Raw genomic sequence first — 17,452 nt, 5'->3', positions numbered from 1 at the left:
CTCCCTGCCTCCAGCGCTACTCCCTATTTCCTTACCCAGCTTCCTTGTGTTCACGGTATTCAAGTACATATCTTCTCCCCATTAGGAGACAAGCTTCGGGAGGCTGGGACTCTCCTGTCCTGCGTCCCTGACACCTGGAACGGGGCCAGCACACAGTAAGTGAGGTGTTCTGCAAACCCTTGTTGCAGGAGTTGACCCTGGGTGGCCTGTGACTAGGTCCTGCCTGCCTCTGCCACCCATTGCCAACGAACTCTGATCTGTCTGTCTCCAGCCCTGAGGCAGTCTCCCACCAGCTGTCAGGGTGAGAGTGGAAATTTCCACCGGAAGCCTGAGGGACAGCCACGTTCCCCAGCTGGGCTAAGAGGAGCTATCGGGAAATTTCCACAAACTGTGTCTGGCTACGTCATAAAGTAGCCAGGGAGTGCAGGGAGGGGCCAGGAGGCTCCTGAACCAGGAAGGCCATCTGGGTTTACTGTGTACCAGGAGGTGCAGCCTGCTGGGATGAGGTGGGGCTGCTGGGGCGCATCCTCCAACCCTGGAGCCAGAAGAATCATCAGTCAACGTGAAGTTCAATCCCCTTCTCTTCCAGGTGGAGGAACTGAGGCCAGAGAGGGGAAGCAATTCATCCTGGTCACAGAGGAAGTTAGTGACAGACGTTGGACTCACACTCACTGCACCCCCTGGGGGTTTGGCTTCTCTTCTCTTTCATTCTTGTCCTCCTGCCTTTCCCTCCCACAGTTCTCCAGCTAACCTTTCTCCAGTGCCACTGGGGCCAGGTCATTGCCACTCTGAGCAGACCCTCAGAGCTGCCTGCTTCTCCTTGCACACCCTGTCCCTGCCACGGGCCCTGCTACTCCTCTACAGCTCACCATGCCCACGCTGCCCCCACACCAATGAGATCAAGATGTCTGGGGATGGGGTACAGGGCCCAGTATATTTTAAGGATCCTGGGGTGTTCTCATTCACAGCAGGGTTTGGGAACCACTGGGTCAGCTTTCATTAATGGCACCTCTACTTCCTGTCCCAGAGCCCAAGGCTGCAGATCAGTGACTCTTTTCTTTTTTCCAAATATACTTTCCAGATTCATGGGTCCCATGAGCAATCCTATGTCCCTCCTGCTCCTGCCCTTTGCCCAGACCTGGGCCCCCACTCTACCTGGATTGCCTGGGCTGACCTGCCTCACTATCACTAGGCACTCACTCAATATTTGCAGTTGATGTTGGCCAAAAGGATCCTTGGCATAAATGAAGGGAAAGGGCTTTGGGGTCAGGAAAACTTGGATTCTAATACTCTCTAGTTCCACTTACTGTCTGGGCCTCAGTTTATTTATCTATGAAGGCAGATGGGGCGGGGTGGGGGTGTGTTGGTGTGTGTGAGAATGCCTGCCTTGTAGTTTATTGTAAGGATCAAAGATACTACCTAGTGGGCCCAGCAGCTCACCAACCAGCTGCTCTCAGGACAGGCTGCCCTTGCCTTGATGCTGGGGAGCGGTGACTACTTTCATGGGTGGGAAGCAAGGTGGCTGTGAGCCTTCTGATAAGGACCTTGCCCACAGGGTTTCTTCTAGGACAGGGCAACTGCAGCAGAGCAGTGAATTAGGGGGTGCAGAAGCTGAAGGGTGGGGGTCATGAGAGATCAGCTAGGGAGTACCACCACTCTGCCTGAGAATGCGGGGCGAGGTGCCTGGTGGGAGGTTCCCTTGGGAACCCACCAAATGCCCCGTGGGGACAGAATCAGCATTTGAGTGTCTGCTATGCCCAGAGGTGCCAATGCCTAATGGTAATCACACTAATCAACTTTTTCTAGCCCTGTCTCTTTCTCTGAGCTATCAGGGAGGAGAAGCTTGATACCAAATAGAAAACGAAAACATTGAGAGCAAACAGGACCAGACTATTTATTTATTAGAGAGAGAGAGAGAGAGAGAGAGAGAGAATGAGCGCACAAGCAGGGGGAGGAGCAGAGGGAGAGGGAGAAACAGGCTCCTCGCTGAGCCGGAAGCCTGACATGGTGCTCGATCCCAGGGCCCTGGGATCATGACCTGAGCTGGAGGCAGACACTTAACCAACTGACCCACCCAGGTGCCCCAGGACCAGACTTTTTAATACATAGAAGATGAGCCTGTGCTTGTACTGTGTACCCCCAGGATGGAGAAGCCACAGAAGCATCTTAAGCAGATGCAGGTGTCCCCAGAGAGCAAACAGGGCTCTGGCGAGAAAGAATTGAGGGGCCACTTGTGCCACACTGTCTAGCTCGTTCAATAGCTGCTTCCCCTGGAGTTTGTCTGTGAACCCCGTCTGTGCCGGGCATTGATGGGCTGCTATCAGATGCCCATGTGGCCTGGCAAGGCCCTTTCTTTCTCTGGCCTCAGTTTCTCTAGCTGTGAAATGCCTCCTTTTCTGCGGGTCATGCCAGACTTTGCCAGTCTGTAAAAAGATCCAAGGTCTCTCCATTCCAAGTGGGAAAATTAAATGTGTCCTGAGCCCAAAGCCTGAAGTAAGGTCTGGTAGGCCTCAGGGGGCCAGTCAGGCAATAGGTCTGAAATCAGGCAGCAAGTCTGAAAAACGATCACCTCTGTATGGTGAGAAAATTTAAAATAAATAAATAGGGATCCCTGGGTGGCGCAGCGGTTTGGCGCCTGCCTTTGGCCCAGGGCGCGATCCTGGAGACCCCGGATTGAATCCCACGTCAGGCTCCCGGTGCATGGAGCCTGCTTCTCCCTCTGCCTGTGTCTCTGCCTCTCTCTCTCTCTGTCTCTGTGACTATCATAAATAAATAAATAAATAAATAAATAAATAAATAAATAAATAAATAAAAATAAATAAATAAATAAAAAGATTTAAATTTGTTGTTTGCAGGTGTTAATTGCAATGTCGTTCTTAACCGTTTCCCTGAGACAGAATTTACCTACTATAAAATTTACTTCCTTTACGTGTACAATTCAATGACTTTTAGTGAGTTCACAGAGTTGTGTGACCATCACCACGATCTAATCTGAGAACTCTCAATCATTCCAAAGTGCCACCTATCACCCTCTGCAGATGCGGCTGCATGTACCTGGGGCCTGGAGTGAGGATGGCAAGTATAGGGAACAAGAATTACGAAGTGATTTAAGCCCCTGAGAGATCGGTGCTATTTGTTACTGCAGCATAACCTGGCTAACCTCATTCTGACTGGTATACAGATTAATGAAACTAATAAGCAGAACATGAAATTATGTCTTCTCTGATTGAAACTATGAAGAACAGTGTCTGAAAATGGGCTGTAAACTTAAGGAAATGAGGAAATTATAGCCTGCTAGAGTATGGGAGGAGGAGATTGTGGGGGAATTGTTTCTCTTTTAAACCTTTTTTAAAAAATATTTATTTATTTGAGAGACATAAAAAGATTTTATTTATTTATTTATTTATTTGAGAGAGAGAGAGAGAGAGAGAGAGAGAGAGGATGAGTGAGAGGGGCAGAGGGAGAGGAAGAAAGAGAAGCAGATCAAGCTGAGTGCGGAGCCTGATGCAGGTCTCAACCTCCCGTGAGATCACGCCCTGAGCCACAACCAAGAGTTGGGCAGCTTAACCGACTGTGTTACCCAGGACCTCCAAATTGTTTCTCTTTTAAGAGAATGTGTCGGGGATCCCTGGGGGGCTCAGTGGTTTAGTGCTCGCCTTCAGCCCAGGGCATGATCCTGGAGTCCCGGGATCAAGTCCCATGTCGGGCTCCCTGCATGGAGCTTGCTTCTCCCTCTGCCTGTGTCTCTGCCTCTCTCTCTGTGTGTGTCTCTCATGAATAAATAAATAAAATCTTTAAAAAAAAAAGAGAGAGAGAGAATGTATCTTTTGGGTTCCTGGACCCAATTCCAATGTCTTTCTCTTTGTGTGTGTGTGTGTGCGTGTGTGTGGTGACTTCTTACACAACAATGAGCAATTACCAGGAACCAGTATGGTAGTGAGAATTCAACCCAATTCTGACACTATCTACCCAGAGAGAGCGTCAGATCCCACAGGTTTAGGGCTCAGGTCCCACGGACTGCTCCCTTTTCTACGTCAGATGCCAGTTGCAAGCTCAGGTTGCCACCTGAGCTTCTGACCAACCAGCTATAGATCAGAGGTTCCAATGACCCCTCTTTGGGTTCAATTAATTTGCCAGCAGCTCACAGAACTCCGTTTACCAGTTTATCAAAGGATATAGATGAACACTCAGATTAAGAGATAAACAGGGCAAGGTCTGGGTGGGTCCTAGGTGCAGGAGCTTCTGTTCTGTGGAGGTAGAAGTGTGTCTGTCCTGTACTTTCAAGATTTTATGGAGGCTTCCTGTGGGCCTGATCAATTATTCCATTTCTAGCCCTTCTCCCCTCTCTGGGGAATGGAGGGTGGGGCTGGAAATTCCAAGCTTCTTAAAATGATTTGGTTTTCTGGTGACCAGTTCCATCCAAGAGCCATCCAGGAGCCCACCTGGAGTCCCCTCAATAGAACAAAAGATGCTCCCAATGCTTTTATCACTTAGGAATTTACAAGGGTTTAGAAGCCACCTTTCAGAGATGAGGTCAAAGATAAGTATCAGAATAAAGATGCTCTCAGTGTTCTTACTGCTTTGGATTTACAAGGGTTTCAGGAGCTCTGTGCCAGAAATGGAGCTGAAGACCAAATATATATATATATCTTATAATAAATCACAATATTGCAGTGTACCTCCTGGTCTTCAAACACAGATTCCTTATAACAAAACAATCATAAAAGTCAAAAGACAAGATTGGGTACATTCAGGATGGTATGGCCATAGACATACTGGGACATTACTAGAATCTCAATCATTAACACTTACCCAGTCCATTATCATATCATATGACAATGTGTCCCAGGGTGAGGCCACTCAGGTTTGCAGGCTTTCAATTCCATCTTGTCAGGTTCCAAAAGCAAGACAGCAATACTAGTCTAGCAGGTGCCTCACCTCAGTCGCTTCCTGTTCGTATAGGGTCAGGTTACACAGACCCAGAACTACATGGCCACTTCACCACCAGGCAACACAGCTGCATTCACTGTGAGCCCCAATTGGGTGAAGGCACACCAAATGTGTGGGGTGAAGATGGGGTGAAGGCACATCTGTCCATTCAGGCCTTTAGGAATTTTGACATAAGATTAAAAGCACAGTTACTTTCTTGCTTAGGAATCAGGGGTGCTTGGGTGGCTCAGTTGGTTAAGTGGCTATCTTCAGCTCAGGTCATGATTCTGGGGTCCTGGGATCAAGCCCCGCATAGGGCTCCCTTCTCCCTCTGTTGCTCCTGCTGCTTATACTCTCTCTGTGTGTCAAATAGATGATAGATAGATAGATAGATGATAGATAGATAGATAGATAGATAGATAGATGATAGATAAACAGATATAATCCTAAAAAAAAAAAAAAAAGGAATCATCCCTGCTTCCAGCTCTGGTAGTCAAGCCCTGGCCCTATGCCCACTGTATCAAAGAGAGGGAAGAAACAGCTGAGATGATGTGGAAAGAGAGTACCAGCACCCTTTAAACCCCTTCTTGCCCAGATCTAGGAGAAAAACAGAGAAATCCATCCAGTGGGGACACTCCTTGAGTCCCTCTCATACTGTGAGCCAGCCCTTCATGGAAGCCACCCTCATTTTATTTTATTTATTTTTTTTAATTTTTTTTTTATTTATTTATGATAGTCACAGAGAGAGAGAGAGGCAGAGACAGAGGCAGAGGGAGAAGCAGGGTCCATGCACCGGGAGCCCGATGTGGGATTCGATCCCGGGTCTCCAGGATCGCGCCCTGGGCCAAAGGCAGGGGCCAAACCGCTGCGCCACCCAGGGATCCCCACCCTCATTTTAGATAACCAGTCTTGCAACGGCCCATATTCCAATTCTCTATCAAACTAGTAGTCTGACCAGAATATCTCTCTGCCTGTTATTGGACATTATCGGCTGTAAAGTGTGTTCCTTGGTCCGAAGAAATGGTGATCAGCGTCCAAATGGGTGCACTGCCTTCTGTTCTGGTTCTTTTACCGTATTCTGAGCATTTGCATCTACCACCGAGTAAGCCAAGCCTCCTTCATAGCAGCATCTATTCCTGTCAGGACCCGTCTGTAGCCCCTCCCTACCCCACCAAACCAGGCTGCCAGCATCGCCTCCCTTGGCAGATCTGATCAGGGCCTTCCCACCAGGGAATCGCCCACATGGCCACCTGCAATCTCTGCCTCTTTGGTTGGTGGACAGGACCCCTGTGCCTCAGAGGATGCAAAGGGAGTATGTGAGATTCAGCCCATGTCTGCAGCTTCCTCACGTCCACTCGAGCCATGGATCCAGATGGTCACCCTAGGGGAGTGCACCAAAAGAGCCACTTGGTTTTTCTTTTCTTTTCTTTTTTTTCTTCTTTTCTTTTCTTTTCTTTTCTTTTCTTTTCTTTTCTTTTCTTTTCTTTTCTTTTCTTTCTTTTCTTCTTTTCTTTTCTTTTTTTTTTTTTTTTTTGCCACTTGGTTTTTCTAATCACCTTTTGAACCTGGGAAGGGGGCTTTTCTGATGGGCATTGACATGTTTTACTTCAGTGGGCCTCTTAAATTCCCAGAGCGATTTTCATAGGCCTGAGCCCCTGGGGGCACCCCCTTAACGGTCCAGTTTTCCACTGCGCATCTACCCAATTCTTCCATCACTGCCAGGACCACAGCGTGTAGTTCAGTCCATTGAGCTGATTCATTCTTCCCTTCTTCCATCAGAGTCTATCTGCTGGCCTGATGAGGCAGCTTTCCAAACAGGATGCTATATATTCATCTGGGAGCTGCCATCCATAAACCAAGCAGCATTTTGTTTAATCAGGAGCTATTTGTAGGGCACTGTCCACATGGCAATAGATCCTGGCAGGTGGTTCCAAAGTTGGTCCTAGGGGAAAAGAGGCTACCCTGGTGTAGATGGTGCTTACTTGCATTCTCCCATTGGCGTGCTCCTGTAGAAACCATTTGCATTTTATTTTGGGACTCTTCTGGGCTCTGCCTTCTTTATTAGTGTTTGTCTGACCTGATATCACCCAGACATTATGAGTATCTCAGGCTTCATGATTATCTATTATCTTATCAATGTCCTGCAGTCATTGGGGTAGCTTGAATTGATGATTGATAGCAAGGTTGTAAATATCCCTGAAAGGAAAATTCTCTAATCCAAAGTCCCAGTAGTCATTGCTGGGAGGTGTCCACAAGCTTTGGACAGAAAGCCTCAGGCCGGGCTCCACAAGGGTTATCATACAGAGAATTTGTCCTTATGAGCATTCCAGAGCATCCCACACCATGTGGGCTCAGGCAATCCTACTAATCCTCATTTAATGTGACTACTTAATATTGCTTGAAGGGCAGATTTACATGCCTTTCTGTTTTACAATCTAGATAAGGGAAATGTTCCCCAGCCAGATGCAATGTCCATTCCCAGAATATAATCAGGTGAGAAAGACATTTCACCTAAACCCTGTTTAAACATTCCCATTTTCATAGTTTTATTGGCTATCACATTTTTCTGTCTCTCAATTTAAATGTGGCTCACACCAGGGCTTCTGGACCACAGCACGTGGAGCTCCCGTGTCAAGGAGTCCTGAAAACTTTTCTCCAACACTCCCTGACCATTTTGCCTACTTTTTGTGCAAAAGGCTTTGAGTCTCCATTGAGGGGTTGAGCCAAGGGACCTTGGCCCTTTGGCCAATCTTTAACTTTTTTTTTAACCTTTAACTTGATTCATCTACTTGCCCACAGCCATAAGCAAACGCAATTGCTGCTCATTGGTTTCTCATTGTAATCTCTGCCTTGAGGCTTTTATTTTTTTTAAGATTTTATTTTTTATTATTTATTTATTCATGAGAGACACAGGAGAGAGAGAGGAAGGCAGAGACACAGGCAGAGGGAGAAGCAGCCTCTACGCGGGGAGCTCGATGTGGGACTCGATCCGGGTCCCCAAGACCACATCCTGGGCTGAAGGCAGCACTAAACCACTGAGCCAGCTGCGCTGCCCTGCCTTGAGGCTTTTAATGTTTTTCCAGACTGGGATAGACTGGACTTGTTTGAAGTACTTTAATATTGAGGGACCAAGGGGGGTCCTTTTGCCCACCCAAGCTAAAAGCTTTGTTTCAACCCCATCAATGTCCAGTTTGTTCATCCCATTTGTTAATAACCACCCAAACATTTCCACCCTATGGATGAGTCCTGTGACTCTCCCCTCTCTGTTTCCTCTTCATTTTGCTTCTCTACCAAGATTCACTTTATTCACCTTTTTTTTTTTTTAGATTTATTTATTGAGAGAGAGTGTGTGAGTGTGAGTGGGGGGAAGGGCAGAGAGAGAGAATCTCAAGCAGACTCCCTGCCGAGTGTGGAGCCTGACATGCGACTCCATGCAGGGACCCTGAGATCAAGACCTGAGCAGAAGCCAAGAGTCAGACCTTAATAGACTGAGCCACCTAGGCGTTCTTATTCTTTTCTTTTACTTTCTTTCTTTTTCTTTCTCCTTTTTCTTTTCTTTCTTCTTTCTCTTTCTTTTAAAAAGATTTTATTTATTTATTCATGAGACAGAGAGGCAGAGATGTAGGGAGAGAGAGAAGCAGGCTCCCTGCGAGGAGCCCAATGCAGGCCTCGATTCCAGGACCCCAGGATCACGACCTGAGCCAAAGGCAGAGTCTCCTCAACCTCTGAACCACCCAGGTGTCCCTAATCGCCTTATTTTCTTTTTCTTTCTTTCTTTTTTTTTTTTTTTTTTTAAGATTTTATTCATTTATTCATGAAAGACACTGAGAGAAACACAGAGAGAGGCAGAGCGAGAAGCAGGCTCCGTGCAGGGAGCCGACGTGGGACTCGATCCTGGGTCTCCAGGACCATGTGCTGGGCCGAAGGCAGCACCAAGCCACTAAGCCACCCAGGCTGCCCAATTTCTTAATGAAAATCTAAAAATTGCCATTTTGTTGGGAAGAGTCCTAGACTTTCCCTTCTCATCCTCTAATTAACCTACTGTTTTGATTAGCATCTAGAAGACCCGTAAGGGGAAGTTGAGACAGAACATTTGATAAGGTTTCATGAAGTGTTTGTTGGTTTTGCAGCAGTTAAGATTATCTGAGGTGCCCATGTGAAAGGGGCCCCCATAGCTACAGAATTCACCATGATTTGGGTAATGAGCATGTTGGGTAGGTAAATATCCAGGTGGTCCTAAGCTGTTCCCAAATGATTTGCATGCGAAGCATATCAGCTGCTTCATCTGGGGTATTCCACTGGCATTTATGGGGCAAGAGGACGGTCTCCCTTCTCAGGGTAAACAGACCTTGCAGAGGCTTGTATCCAGTCCACCAGGTTGGCTGTTCCCTCAGGAATAGCCCCCCATGTACAGCTGTCTGTCATGTTCCATACTGTGCCAAGGCGTTGCATAAACGCAACGTGCTCTCCCACTCTTCGGCATCCAAACCAGAGATACTGCCCTGAAATAAACTACACTCATAATCCATTTTGCTAAAGCTTCCACAGGGACCCAACGGTACAGATCCACAAAACAAAGCTCTCTTTTGCACTTCACCCTCTGTTTTCAGTGGTTTCTTGGTTTTGTCCTTCCCCCACATTTGTTACCTTTTTGGTGACCTGAGGTCTGGGAAGTACTTTCTGTTGTCCTTTGTGGGAGTGGAGAAGGGTGGGGGGTGGGGGGTTGAGGCTTGTGGCCAAAGCTCAAACAACAATAAGCAAAGAATATTTTGCCCTTTTTCCTATTTGCATTTGCATTTCTTTAGGCATCAAGTGAGCCAACCCCTAAGGAGCTGGATCCATCTCTAAATTCCATCGGTGACTTTTACTTTTAGTAATGGAGCAGGGCACAGCTGCAGCTCCAGCCCATGGGTGACCACGTGGCCACCCAGGAATCAAAGGTTTTTCACCCCCAGCCTTTCGTCTTTCTCTTCGCAAACCACATCTTTCAAAGAGCCAGGGATGTTCTAGCAAATCCCACTTCACCACCACCAGCTCTCTTGGGCTCTTGGACCCAATTCAATTCCAATGTCTGGAGGTGGGAGGGATTTTCCACACAACAGCAAGCAATTCTCAGACACCAGCAGGGTGTTGAGAATTCAGCCCACTATCTACCCAGAGAGTGCATCAGACCCCACAGTTAGGGGCTCAGTCCCATAAGACTGCACCCCTCTCCCACTTCAGATGCCAGTCACAAACCCGGGTCATCACCTATGCTTTTTTTTTTTTTTAAAGATTTTATTTATTTATTCATGAGAGACAGAGAGAGAGGCAGAGACATAGACCAGCAAAATAGGTTTATTCAGAAATAACAGAGAATTTCAATTTGGGACATGCAAGCTATGGCAAAACCATAGGCAAGTTCAACAAACAAAGGGAGGAATGTTATTTTGAGAAGAAAGAGGAAGTTGAGAGGGGCTGTTTTGAACAAAAGTCCGTTGGAGAAAAGCACAAGGGTAGGGAGATGACCATTTCTTATTGGCTGAGTTGCTGGGGTGGTTTCTCCGGGAGATGAGATCTTCATCTTTCCCCTTGGGGCCTGTTAATGATGATTCTTTCCCCTCCGTGATTCTTCTAGGGATGTGTAATTGGCCTCAGTGGTGGGGCTTCCCCTTCTATTTTCTTTACTCCATTTAGTGAAGTTTCCTCCTTTTTTTTTTTTTTTTTAAGATTTGTTTATTGGAGAGAAAGAGAGAGAGAGAAAGAAATAGAGAATGAACAGGGGAGAGGAGAGAAGGAGACTCCCCCACTGAATAAGCAGTCCAGTGCTGGACTTGATTGATCCCAGGACCCTGAGATTATGTCCTGAGCCGAAGGCAGACACTTGACTGAGCCACCCAGGCCCCCCAGGGTTGAAGAGTCTTTCTGAAGGTGTCTTTTCCAATAGACAAACTCCCCCAGTTGCAAAGTGTGTTAAGGTCTTTGTCTAAGGGCTTCCTCTTCTATTTTTCTTAGCCCAGTAAATGAATAGGGGTGGAGAAACTAAGGAGAAAAGGGTGCATCACTTTCAAAGAGCCTAAACAAAAGGTCCAGAGACAGGAACCTGTTGAGGCTTCTCAGGGACCCCTTCATCTGAGCTGTTTTAGTGCTGCCTTCTAGCAGGGGGGGGGTTGAGCACTGAGACTGTAGCTCTGGTGTCTATAAGGACAGAGAGATTCACTCCCAATCTGGAGAGTGGTTTCTCTGGGCTGAGAAAGAGGAAGGGCTGGGCAGGGCCTTAGAACCCCCACACTAGGAATTGGGAGGACGTTGGAAAGACTGGCTGAGGGGCTGAAGGTGCCCAGAGCACCTGAGTGTGTAACAATCTTTTCTTCACTGTCCTGGCCCTTTGCAATAATAGCAGAAATGGAGCGGGGGGAGGGGGGAGGTTATTTTGTTTAGGGGCCTAAATTTACCAGAGTGAAAGTTAACTTTAGCCATCTTTTCTTTTTTTAAATCTGTTTAATATTTTTAATCGTTCTATTACTTCTAAATTCTTCCACAAAAGGGCATTGCAGTTCTTCAGTTTATTGCAAACATATCTTAAAAAAAAAAAAAAGCCAACCGTAATATTGAAGCTATAATACAAATTTTTAATTACTGGCACTATACTATAAAGCAAAACGAACATTTTATTTAAGTAAAACAAGGATAATATTTCACTGGGGAATATATCCAACACATTTTCTTTCTCTATAGATCTACATCCAATGGTGGTATTTTATAGGCTAATTTCAAAACAAATGCATATTTTAAAAAAATAAATGAAAGGCATGTTTTGCTCAGGAATACTATTTGTACACATACCATGTGGGTTGTTTTTACAGCAGATACTAGTTTACCAAACTTCAATGGCCAAACACTATGCTGGGAGTTTGGTATTATCCACCTAGTTGTTTCTTGCTGCCCTGGATAATCTGGCGGTGAGTAATATTGAGAAACCACCTTGTTGCCACCATTTCTCTTCTATAGGTGACTCCACTGTGATAGGCATTCATCTTCTTAAGATGCAAGGCCTAGCAAAAAGCCTCCTTAATCTGTCTTTTCGCTTTGTTTACATCTTTTTCAACTCTCTTCCAGTCAATCTGCACATAGTCAGTGTGACTGGCAATCTGAAGAAGAAGAAAACCACCACCTACTGCAGTCGCTGTAAGCTTTCCAACTTTCAGGAACAAAAATCCTGCACACCAGCCAGTCACTCCACCCATTACAATCTGGGTGGCTACCGAGTACTTTTCAACCATAGGTCCGGAACTGTGGCCAAACACTCAATTCCACCAATGGTGTCTTCTTGCATACTCAGTTAAATCCAATACTTCATAAGACTCGTCATCGCTTTCATACTCTTGGGGCAGGGGGGTTCCGGGTGGCCATGATACTGGACGCGGCCTAGCCATTTTCTTTTAAGTGACTCATCTAGAGTGCAAGTGAGCTAGTTTACTAAATTAACTAAATCTGGAGTGGACATAGTTTCTCACTTCATCTGGGTCCTTTTACTTATTTATTTTTTTAATATATATTTTTTAAGATTTTATTTATTTATTCATGATAGACAGAGAGAGAGAGAGAGAGAGAGAGAGAGAGAGAGAGAGGCAGAGACACAGGCAGAGGGAGAAGCAGGCTCCATGCTGGGAGCCCGACATGGGACTCTATCCCCGGGTCTCCAGGATCAGGCCCTGGGTTGAAGGCAGTGCTGAACCGCTGAGCCACCTAGGCTGCCCCAAGGCCTGCAGGTTGTTTTTTTTTTTTTTAATTAATTAATTAATTTATTTATGATAGTCACAGAGAGAGAGAGAGAGAGAGAGAGTGAGGCAGAGACATAGGCAGAGGGAGAAGCAGGCTCCATGCACTGGGAGCCTGACGTGGGATTCGATCCCGGGTCTCCAGGATCGCACCCTGGGCCAAAGGCAGACGCTAAACCGCTGCGCCACCCAGGGATCCCGGCCTGCAGGTTTTAAACACAAAACCAAAGTGTTAGGCATCCAGGTTGGATGGGGGCTGGCAGCATGGGCGGTGAAAGAATTTACTCAAGGCAAAACAAAAGAGATATGTTTATTGCATACACCGCAAGGGAGTGGTGGACATGACAGCAAAGGAGAAACTGTCTGCCAGGAGGCAGTGGTGGTGGCGAGGGGCTATAGCTACAGGGCAGAATGAGAGAGTATGGGGATGCTTGGGAATTGTCCTTCTCTGGTACCTGTGCCAAAAGTAAGTAAGTAGCCCATGGGTCAGTTAGGGCCTGTGGCTTAATAAACCTGTTTGCATCAGCTTGGTGGTTGCTGTGCTTCCTTCTGCCTTGTTCAGGTTTCCATTGCTCAAGGACATTGCCTAAAAGTGGCCTCTATACACGGGTCCCAGAGGAGGTTGCCCTCAAAGCATTTTGATAACTGGGATCTCATTTCTTGCAGGGTTTTTGTTTTGTTTGTTTGTTTGTTTTAATATTCTAGAGAGAAAAAAAAGGGGGCGGAGAAGAAAAGGAAAGAAAAGAAAAGGAAAAATTTCCAAACAGCACCGTCTCAACAGAAACAGCCTGTTCCTGATTCCTGGTGGAATCACACCAAAGGCCAGCACAGTTCCAGTAGAAATTGTTCCAACAGGAATAGTGTTTTCCTGTTGGCCAGAAAAGGAGTCCGACCAAAGGCCAAAGGAGTACTCTCAGAAAGGACAAAGCCTTTAAAACATCCTGAATAGGGCAGCCCCGGTGGCTCAGAGGTTTGGCGCCGCCTTTGGCCCAGGGCGGGATCCTGGAGACCTGGGATCGAGTCCCACGTCGGGCTCCCTGCATGGAGCCTGCTTCTCCCTCTGCCTGTGTCTCTGCCTCTCTCTCTCTCTCTCTCCATGTCTGTCATGAATAAATAAAATCTTAAAAAAAATCCTGAATAAGAGCCCTTTCTTACTCCCACTGTATGTATAGTGTATGTACAGGAATGTTCAGCCGTAAGTAAGAAGGAGGAAGATGTTCATGTGCGTTCATGTGTGTTCATGTGCAAACAAGCAATGGTCTCCCGGTCGATTAAGGAGGAAAGGAAGGCAGCAAACGCTGAATGGTACGCTGCATTTGTGTACAAGAGAGGGGATTTGTGGATGTGTGTGGAGTCAGCACATGAGAGTCCCCCAGGGAGGACTTGTGACTTTATTGGATCAAAGAAAACAGCTCCCATCGTCCATTTAGACACTGTCTGCAGGCTGGGTCTTCTTGTCTTGCCCTTGGTGAATCCAAGAGCATATCTCATGACGTCACTGAACACTCAGATAAAAGAAAAGTTTCCAGTCTCTGTAAGTCATGAAAGAGTAAGAATCACAACTTCAGACTCTTCAGATTTCCTCTCCCCCTAGCCTAGGCCTGTCCCAGGGGGGAAGACAACTTCTTCCCTCTTTCTTTCCCTCCCTCTTTCTTTCCCCCTCTTGCATTATTCTCTGTTGAGAACCTGCTGAGTGTAAGGAACTGTTCTCATCCTATTTCAGATCGTATGTCATGGGGTGCTGAATGCTCTGAATCATATGTCATGGAGTGCTGAATGCTCTGAAGGAAAATATGGCTGAGAAGGGTTCCTAAAGTCTAGGAGGATGGGTTGGAGGTAGGGTTGGGTGCCAATTTATGGAGATGGTCAGGGAAAGCTTCTCAGATAAGGTGACATTTACTTATTTTTTTTAAGTTTTTATTTTTTAAGTAATCGCTACACTCAAAGTGGGGTTCAGACTTATAAACCCCGAGATCAAGAGTCACATGCTTTACTGACTGAGCAATTGAGGCACCCCATCAGATAAGGTGACATTAAAACAAACAGGCTCAAGTCACCATGTATGGAACCGTCCACCCCTGCTGAAGCTGAAATCTGATGAGCTACTCTTGTGTTTGCCTTGCTGGGGACAGTCACTGTGGGGCCTCATCTGGGGATCCCTTGAGGAGGGCCAGCTGTTTACAATGGCTCCCCCGGTCCCAGGACACCCCAGGACACCTTCGGTCTCTGTGCTGAGGCCTCCTTGTCCCTGCAGGAGACCTTCTCTGGTGGCATAGTTCTGGCTTGGAGCAGCACACACCTGCTGAGGCCTGCTTTCCTGGAAATGCATTAGCTCCCTCCCACCACTGCCCTCTGCTCTGCTTTTCTCCCTTGGGATTCTTGGGCAAAAGTCTCATACCTGGTCATGGAGTCCCAGGGGAAACCCCTTACCTCTTGGGTTGCTCTCCTTGAAGCCCCCTCACCCTATCCCACCCCTCTAATCTCTGACTCCAGGATAAAGCCCTCCCACTTAGGCAAGCCTCTCCTTACCTTTCAAATGCCATCTGCTGCCTTGAGACCCCTATGCTCCAGCCCTAGAACATGATGGTTCATTCCCTACACTTACCCCACCGTTCACATCTCTGTACTTTTGCACATGCTGTTCCTACTGCCTGGAAAGTTCTTCCCCTCCTCATGGCTCAGAGAACCCTTCCTCATCCTTGTAAGGCTCACTCCAAGTGGACTCTAGGCAAAGAGTTTCTGTAGGCAATCCATGTCCCCTGCACTGTGCTCCCACCACACCACGCACAGGCTGAGATTGTGGTCTGGGGTCCAACCTCCTTGTTTGAATCCTGGCTTTGCTATGCGTATGAGTCAGGAATGGCTGCAATAATGCTGTGTAACAAATCACCTCAATACTCGGGGCTTACAACAAGCCTTGATTTTTCTTCTTTATTGGCAAGGGGGGGGGGTGAAGACCTGAACCAGAGAAATTGTTGGCATTTGTTGAGCAGGCACGATATGCCAGGTGCCGCGAGTACTTGACACATAGGATTTAACTTACTCCTCACACCAACCCTATATGGAGGGTACTGACCTGTTTTAAGGTGCATGAACTAGATATCCAGAGAGGCTACAGAACTTGCCTGGGATAAGTGGCAGAGCTAAAACACACTCAGGTGCTTCACCACTTGCTGCCCCCAATGAATGGATGCTCTTGTTTTGGGGAAAAGATAAGAATGAGGGATCCCTGGGTGGCTCAACAGTTTAGCACCTGCCTTCAGCTCAGGATGTGATCCTGGGGTCCCGAGATCAAGTCCCACATCGGGCTCCCTACTGGAGCCTGCTTCTCCCTCTGCCTGTGTCTCTGCCTCTCTCTCTGTTTCTCTCTCATGAATAAATAAATGAAATCTTTAAAAAAAAAAAAAGATAAGAATCAGTTCAGAATCATTCGGGGCCCACACCCTTCCTCTTACTTTGGGTGCATTGAAGCCCTTCCCAATGGCCTCCTAGCTCAGAGCCTGATTTCTGAGGCCTTTTGACTCTCTAGGCCTACCCAGGAATCTGGTCTCCCTGGAGACCCCGATTCTCTGACAGCTGGATGATGCTCAGCTTGCTGGCTAGGTTCCCCACCTTCCTCTTCTAGGTCCAGACTCAAAGGATTACAGGGCTCTGGGCTTTGGACGAGTGGAGTCATTGGGCCTCCCTCAGGTGGCTGAGCTGGGGGAGGGCAGGAAAGGGAGCTGCCCTGGGGCTGTTCTCACCCTGCTTGGGCTGGAGGAGTTGGGGCACAGCAGGGGAGGGAAGGAGTCGTCCTGGTCCCACATCTTCACTCCTTGTCACCAGTACTGTGCAGCAGATAAGAACTAGGCTAGATCCAGGCCTGCCACTAGCCAACTGGGTGGCCTTGGGCAAGCAGCATCTTCCTGAAGGAGTTTCCTCATCCACGAAATGAAATTATGAAAGAATACCCTCATGGGCTTATAGCGTGTGGAAGGGGCTTTACCTTGGGCCAGGCACTTTTTAAATTTTAATCATTCAGCTCTCAAATATCCCTAGCCAAGTTTCAGGGTGAAGTGATTCCTGTCCCCCCCCCCCCCCCCCAGCACGCCTCCAGATCCATTTCTCAGAGCCTAACTGCACTGGGAGCTATGTGACCTGGAATACATCATTTCTCCCTCTGGGCCTCAGTTTTTCTGTCCATAAAATGGAGGTCATCACACTCCATTTGTAGGAATGGATGAGGCTAAATGAGATAATATAACCGTCCTATGTTCCCTTTTTGATCCCCAGGCTCCCAATTTGTATGATGGGTCAGTAGGGTTGTCTGGCTCAGCGTAGATGGTTTGGCAACTATTTAGTGCACATGGCAAGAATTTAATAAACTGTAGCTTTAAAACTTTATTTTTAAAAAACCATTGCTTTCAAAACGTGTCCAGTACAGAGCAGGTGTTCCAAAACTGGAAGCGGAGACTAAGTCACAATCCAAGTTTTAAATTTTTATTCACTATGATAGAATATATTCCATCATATAGAATATAATTTCCATGATATCCTTACTTGTTGTCATTTCCTATGCCCTCCCTGTTCTAAATGATTGGATCCTTTATGCCACTTTTTCTATCTACATGGATATTAGAGATTTAACTAATTCTTAGGGTGATTATGATTATACATGTTTTGTTATGCTATAACAAGGAAATATACATTCCTCTAGTATTCATTGCAGTTGACAAAGAACCTTCATACCCACTGTTTTAATTGTCCTAACAACCTGTCAGGTA

This window comes from Nyctereutes procyonoides, unplaced genomic scaffold, assembly GCF_905146905.1.
Source record: "Nyctereutes procyonoides isolate TBG_1078 unplaced genomic scaffold, NYPRO_anot_genome, whole genome shotgun sequence".
Taxonomy (NCBI): domain Eukaryota; kingdom Metazoa; phylum Chordata; class Mammalia; order Carnivora; family Canidae; genus Nyctereutes; species Nyctereutes procyonoides.
Note: the sequence above shows the minus strand (reverse complement) of the source record.